The sequence below is a fragment of the Halichoerus grypus genome, chromosome X (genome assembly GCF_964656455.1).
Source record: "Halichoerus grypus chromosome X, mHalGry1.hap1.1, whole genome shotgun sequence".
Lineage (NCBI taxonomy): Eukaryota > Metazoa > Chordata > Mammalia > Carnivora > Phocidae > Halichoerus > Halichoerus grypus.
The window spans coordinates 34,690,064-34,697,585 of NC_135727.1; the positions used below are offsets into that span (position 1 = coordinate 34,690,064).

General features: G+C 47.8%; 1 protein-coding gene across 1 annotated transcript in view; it reads right to left on the reverse strand.

Moving 5' to 3' along the window:
• Positions 1 to 2,648, reverse strand: part of HTR2C (5-hydroxytryptamine receptor 2C) — a 295,563-nt gene extending 292,915 nt beyond the window's left edge. Inside the window, exon 1 of the mRNA XM_078063980.1 lies at positions 2,091 to 2,648. The gene's annotated coding sequence lies outside the window, so the exon portion shown is untranslated. The remainder of the gene's footprint in view (positions 1 to 2,090) is intronic.
• Between the last annotated feature and the right edge of the window lie 4,874 nt (positions 2,649 to 7,522).

The following is a 7,522-nucleotide window of genomic DNA, read 5'->3' on the forward strand; positions in this document are numbered from 1 at the left end:
CAAAGCCTGTCATGCTATTATCTGAAAATATCATCATCCTCATCCATGACAGCTCTAGATATAGATCCCTCAGGAAAGCATAGGAAGGGTTAATAACCTTCTCTAGATTATGCAGATAGAAAAACACTGCCAGCGTTGGCTTAAGCACCCCAAATCCTACCTTGACATTGCAATCACAAGCCTTATCCACCTTCGGAATTTCAGGACTTACCTTGGGCTTGTTGCTGTAGATGATAACAGCTAGTAGGAAAGAAATTGCATGGATGAAATAAATAAGTATTTTATTTCCTCCCCAGGAAGATTAGAACATATTTAAGGAATAACAAATTTCATTAAATATTCTACAACCCACCTTCCCATAATATAGAAAAAAACTATTTAATTCCCCCTACCCATGGCAGGGGTGAGGTGTGTGGGGGGAGGGGGAGATAACTCTCAAAGATCAAGGTATCAGGGTGCAAAGAAATTATACTCTTCCTAAAGGATGATATTCAGGGTGACTTAAATACTGCAAAACAAAAACAAAAACAAGAACAAAAAACCAATGATCATGGTAGAACTCTTCCCCCCACCCCCTCGGGGCATGTCAGTTGGCCCTTTTCATTGTGTCTACACATACGTGGTCAACTACAGTAACACCTTGTTTCTACCGTGTTCATGTTTTGATTGTCAGAATGGCTGATAAGTGGATAAACTTCTTAATTAAAATTTAAACTCTAGAACCCAGATGTCCTTTTGCACCACTGTGTGTGAGGTCACGAATGTCTGCAAACTGGGGAGCTCAGTGGTTACTCACTGCGCAGCGTCTTCCCCAATCATTTTAGCTAAGTGCTATTCCACCTAGAGCGAGGTTCCCTCCGTTAGCCTGCCTAAAAGGTATGTGGTGAGGGGCGTATGCACTTAGTGGCTCAGCAGCCAGAGGTTTCCTTGGATGGGGCTTGTGATGGTAAATATTAATGAAGAAGCTGCGCGGTACTGGCAATGATTCTCGACCAAATTAGATATTCTCTAAGTGCCAAATGTCGCCCGCTGAATCTGAGTGGAGGAGTGCTGTCGCTTAAAATAAAGGGGTCTTGAACACAATACAAAATGTTGGTCACCTCAGGTCGCATACTACCCAACAGGAAGCAAAAAGGCAAAGGGCACGGCGCAAAAAAAAGAAACAGACACACAGACACGTTTTGCAATGACGAACTTTATGTGGCTTCAGGAACGGCAACCTGTTCTTATGCTTAGCAGTTCCGAGGTACACTGTTAAGACTGCTTGTCAGGTTAAACTGAGTTAAGGAACCGGAATAAGAGGAAGCACTGGAGACCTTTCCGCAATCCTCTTCAAAATATAGTGACTTAGGTAAACTAATAAAAAAGGCTCACTGAATGCCCTTATACTCTCCTCTTAAACTTACGTGACCATCAGCAGCGCTGTTCAAATTCAGCCCACAGCTGTTAGACCCAGACACAGATCCGCAGTGTTCATCTCCCCAGAGTTACCGGTGTTCACTTAGACCCTCCAAAAATTGGGGCCGGTTTTCAGTGAGAACATAATAGAAGATCCTTCGCCCCACTCTGCTCCCACTGTCCCAAGCCTTGTGCCCCCCTCCCACCTTCCTGAAATCGGATTTTTTAAAAACGTAGCCCGTATCCCCAATTCAGTGCACCTTCCGCAGCCAGAACCTCTGCCCAGAGACACCCACGTTCACTCTCCGCCACCCCCCCCGCCCTCCACTTCTTGAGACCCCCACGCCCGCCTCCTATTTCTCTCTCAGCAATCCGGGTGCTGGATTCTCGAGACCACCGCCCCCTCCCCCGCATCCGCCCAGCGCCTTCATCTCAAGTCCCCGCTTCCCAACCTCCTTTGAGGTTTCAGTGCCCCTCTCGTGGAACTAAGACCCCTCTCCTCCCAGAGACCCCAGCCTCTCCGTGAGCTGCGCGTTCAGAGTCCCTCCCTACCCCCCGCCCCCCACCTCCCGCTCGGGCCAGCGCAGTTGTGCAAGCTGCAACCATCCGGGACCTGTCCCCGCTCCCCACCCCATCCCCCGCCTAAACCCTTAGGGTCTCGGCTAGCAATGCCGCCCGGGGCTCCAACTTACCACAAGCGTCCGGGAGGAAGACAAGGCAACGGTCGCCGCGGCGGCAGCTAGACGAGAAACGGACTCGGCTGCAATCGCCCAGCGGAGCCCGCGGCAGTCAGTGCGCTGCGCTGCGCTGCGCGCCGCAATCTCGCGCCTCGGCGGAGGGAGGGACGGAGGGAGCTCGGCGCGATAGTAAGCACCGGCGAGTCGACCTCCTCTGGGCGACCGTGCGCCCCCGGACAGGTTTGGCTGGTCTTGCTCCACTATCTTACTCTAGCTTAGTAACTGACCACCTCCAGCATCTCTGCACTATTCGCGTCTTCTTTCTTCTTCGATGGCCCCTAACTAACTACACTACTCTAAACGGACGAAGGCCATCACGCGAGCGCCACGACGATCTCGACGACTCCGACGACAACGGTGTGCAAGCAGGAAGAAAAGTTCATATGCAATCGCAGGTAAGGGGCGGCAGGCCGATGGAGCAGCCAAGGTTGGCAATCCAGCTGCTCCAAAGGCAGGATCGGAAAGATCGGTGCGCCCGAGGATGTGAGCTTCCTCGGCGAGCACCAGAGCGCCTACCCCGCGCTGGCGATGCTGCACCGCTCTCTTGGGCCAAAACCGGAGGAGGGGTGGAGCCAAGAGCGACCAATCAGCGCGCAGCGTTACACTGCCCCCGGCCTGTTTGGGCCGTCTCTTAGTGCATCTGGAACCTGCTGGCAGGGGGCGCGAGACCCCATGGTGGTGGTGGTGGTGGTGATTAACTTGATTTATGAGGCCTGGAGACTGGGGGGGACCAGGGTCAATCATGGGGGGGGGGCGTCTCAAGAATGCACCCTTAAAGATTGAAAAGAACACCTCTTCCCGGACAGACAGACAGACACACACACACACACACACACACACACACACCTTAACATTTCCTAAATCTCAGAAGTTCCACCAAGCTTTGAAATTCCCTCTGAGGTTCCCGGCTTTTCCCCAACAGGAGCAACTGAGGCATTCACAAGGTCAAACATATTTAGTGAGCAAAGGCCGAGGCTCTCAGGCCCTCTTCCCCCCCTTGTCCCTAACCCCAAACACAGAGAAGGGAGAAAGGAAGACTCTTGGCCTTCATGCCCCAAGAGGGCACCGCTTAGTTTCCTTCTTGACCCCACAGCCCCCGCTAAGTGCTTAGAAAGACACCCCGAGGGCAGCTCCTTTGGGTTTCTGAGGTGGGGCTGCACCTATTTCTCTGGTCCAGAGCCTGAGGCCCACAGCCAGTTGGTTGCCCAGCCACTGTGAGGGCTGCCTTGGCATGGTCAAGACAGCAGGGTAAGGGGCCAACCACAAAAGCTCCCTTTTGGCAGCTAACGGGATGCCGAGCTGCAGCCCCGCAAGCAGAGCTCTTCTCCACTGGCTCCCAGGCGCCGCCGGGCAGGTGCCTGCGGTGATCTGGCTGCCCCGCAGAGAAGGCGGGTGGTTGGAGCCACCTTGGCCAAGACGTCTAGGAGGTACCAAGACCAAACTTAGAAATGGAGAAGATCCCACCGAGAAGGGGGCAAAGCAGATTCCTTCTAAGAAGAAATGGGAGGGAGGGTAGGGGGTTTGTCTTGGCCGAGGCTCCGTGGCGATGTACCGAGGGCCGCGGAAGAAGTGGGCACTGGCTCCCTGCTGGTCCCAGGTAGCTGCACCAAAGAAAGAGATCGAGGCTCAGTTTGGCTACTTGGGACCCGACCACAGAGCGCCGATTATAAGGAACGGACTACGTGGGAGGCCATACGGCAGCTAGGAGCCTCGAACCCCAGGGAGAGCAGAGGGAAGGACGCGGCTGGCCGCTCTGGGGACCGTTCACCTCAGTAGCACCAAAAGTTAGGGTTGGGGAAGGAGGTGGGAGCAATGGTAAGAGTTGGGTCCTTTCCTTATTCCGAGTCACTTCTTTCTGTGCCTTGGTTTCCTAATTTGTAAAAGGAACTTCCTGGTCTATTTCAATAGCGGCTTTTGGGAATCCTAGGATTCCCTCCATCCCCAGCGATTTCAGACACTTTCGCAGCGTTCTGATTTTAATTTGGCAGTGAACATACTGTCCACACCCAAGTTCTGTTTCGCAAAGCAAAAACCCATGGCAGTTTTCTTGAAGCATCTGTTGAATGCTACTCTATGATGCCGCGCAGGTGGCGGCGACAGCGCTGCCAAGTCCACGGACTGCACAACATTCGCATCCTTAGAACTGCTTTGTTAGCGAACAGTAATTTATACATATCAAAGAGAGAACGTATGTCTTCTTTTTAAATAATTAAGCACTCATCTTTAAAAATTCCCCAAGTGTCCTCTTTCTCTATGCCCGTGAGCACAGAATGCTTCGTTCTGGCTTTTCTGGCGGGACTTACTTATTTTGTTGGAAGCTGAGACATTAGTTTTACTTTTAAAAATGTAAATATAAATCCCCAGGATACATTCGCCCAGGCAAAATGGACTCGGCTGAGCCGAGAGCCTGAGAGAGCATCCACCGGAGGCGGGGACCTCTTCGAGCTCACCAGCTCCCTGGGGAGCTGGCTTAGAGCCGCTGACCACAATAACAACAATGACGAGGATGAGTGTGATCATAATCATAATCATAATAATTATTACGATTATTACTACTACTTTTACATATCTCGCTCTTTAGGCTGTTCTCGTTCTCCTCGAGAAAGGCAAAAGTACCAAGAAGGACCCGAGGTGAAGCCCACTCAGGGATGGGGAAGGTTCCCGGTGCATCAAAGGAGTTAGCTAACCAGGCGGTGGGCTGAAGCGCGCCTGGGCTTCCGAATTCGAGTACACACGGGCAGGCAAATTTTGCCTTTGAGCGGCGCCCGCCGAGTGGCCGGGAGCCGGTGAGGCTGAGCCCGAGCCGGGGACGCAGCCGGGCTCGGGGCGCCGGGTTCAGCCAGGAGCGCCAGCTCCACTTTCCGGGCACAGGCGGCGCATACCGCCTCTTTGGGTTCTCCAGGTGGCGGCCTGGCCCAGCGCTAGAGGATCCGATGGGTTTTGGTGGTTTTGGCAACACTAGCTCGGAGAGTATAGTGCAAGGAGTAATTTAGGGCGCACTTTAAGATCGGGAAAGCAAACTCAAAACAAGTACATGCCGGCGCGCTCAGCGGTCGCCAGAGAGGTTTTCTCGAACTCCTGCCTAAACTGGGGAATCAGCTGAGGATTTTCCCGGCTTTCCCTTCCCTTCCTTAGGTCTATGGAAGTTGTCCCTGGAAAGAGAGGAGTCATATACTGTGAAATCCTCGGCTTTGAGGCAAATCCCCAGCGGACCCCGGAAGAGTTTCCAAAAACTTGCCGCGTTTTCTAAGGCTATAGACATGCTTTTGCAACTTTCACACCAGGGGGATTCCCCTCACCTCAAAAATGTTCCTTTCCAAAACTCCAGATTTAAAAATTCAGGAAGGATTTAAAGAAGATTGTTACTAAGTAGATAAAAGTTCCTCGCCCTTTAAGACTTTGGGAACGTTCTTACAAACAATAGTAGCTCATTGGAAAAATCTACTTCTTTACTCATTACTATTTCTCCTCTTGACCAGAGAACCCTATTATAACAAACCTAGAAAATGATAGATTAATATACTATGATTGATTTATTAATAAGTGACTGGGTTCTTGAAAAATATTCCAAGGAAGATATATTTGCAGAGCAAAAGAAGCTACACAAAAAAATTCTACCTGGAAATTTTTACCACAGGACATAAATGCAAGGCATTTTGATATTCCTTCCACCCATATTTTTTTTTAGGTCTAAAGGAAATCCTGATAGAGGGTTTTTTTTTGTAATTTTACAATTGTGTCAGATAATATTTTCAGCATTTCATATTTTTGCTTAACCAGAAAAACCCAGGATCATACCCATAATATCCATCATTGAGGCATGATACAGGAAGAGATAAACTTTCATATTATTTTGCACAGCAAATTTCTCCTTTACTGTTCCTCAAGTGGGGTCACTGAATAAGAAAAAAATCTTAGATACAGTTGGCTCATTATACACAAAATCTTTTCAAAGTTGGTAGGATTATTTTTAATGAAAACCAGAGCAGTTGAACTCTATGTGCTGTGTAGGAAGGCAGGGGGCAGTCTCTGATCATGTCAGTCTCTCTGAGTGCAACTTGTTTTTGGAAAGATCCCTGTTTTAGCGAAAAACAACAAGCAACTCTGATTCTCTGATACTCTCATCCCTGGTTGGAGAAAAAAACTGAAAACCTTTGGGGAAGATTTGGAAGTTCCCGTCTACATATTTTTGCCACTTCTCAGAATTAAAAGGTATATCAAGATTAGGAATCCGTGCTTATTATTATTTTTTTAAACAAATGTTACTGAATTAATGTAATTGTATCTGACATTGTTGTAGTTGTGACTTCTGGTAATCAAGTATATATTTTTAAAAAACCAATAATATACATGTCAGTTTGAGTAGGGAAGGTATGGATTCTAATAGCCTCATCAAGGAGGAGAAAGAGCAACAAGCTACTTAGATGTCCGTTCTTTAGAGAAACATGGGTTGTCATGGAGCACATTCATGCTATGATGAGCGCATTTTATATTATGGACATGTATTTCACTCTTCCAGGACAGAATGAGAAGGATGACAATTAAGGCCTTTTGTTTAAATTAAACTAAGATTGAAAGGCCAGGGCAACAGTGGTTTTTCTTTCATTCCTAGCCCTGAACTAGCAGTTTGTTGCCTCTACGTCTTATTCTGACTCTTTCAGACCACTCTGATCTCTACTGTGCATTCCTGTAGTAATTAGGACTTTTACTATGCATGAGAATATTTGCTTGTTTGAGAGTTGTCTCTGAAATTCATGTGTGTGGCTTTCCTGGTCTGTAAATCAACATTATTACATTATTTCAAATGAAGTATGTCATCGTGCATTGCTAGCTATTTTCTTCTTTTCTTTTTGTAAGAACCATCTCCTCAACCAAATTATAAGCATCTCAGGGAAAGGGGTTTAGTCATATTCTTTTCTTCATCGACTTTGTTCCTGTTTATCCTAATACTGGGCACAAAGAATATAAGTAACAATGATAACTATTAATTGTTGACACAAAAGCTGTTAGGATGAAAGGTCAAGAAGGGCAGGGCTGGTAAAACATGAATTTTTCAAGGACCTGAATATAAATATAAATATAGAAAGTGTTTTACTAAATTGGCCCATCATGCAAATAGATCATGACAATTTGAACGGACCAAAGTAAAACTTAATAGGAAAAAATGTGAGATGCTGAACTTTGGGTACCAAATTTCCGTGCACAAATTTTGGTCATGGTGGATTTTAGTTGGCGTCTGGATCAACAAGTCCTCACTGTGATATCATTGCCAGAAAACCTAATTTTATCTTGGGCTTTTGCAACTTTCACAGAAAGAGGATACAATTGGACTCTACTTGATGCTTCCAGGCACAGTATTTAAAGAATGAAATCAGTAGATTGGAGTT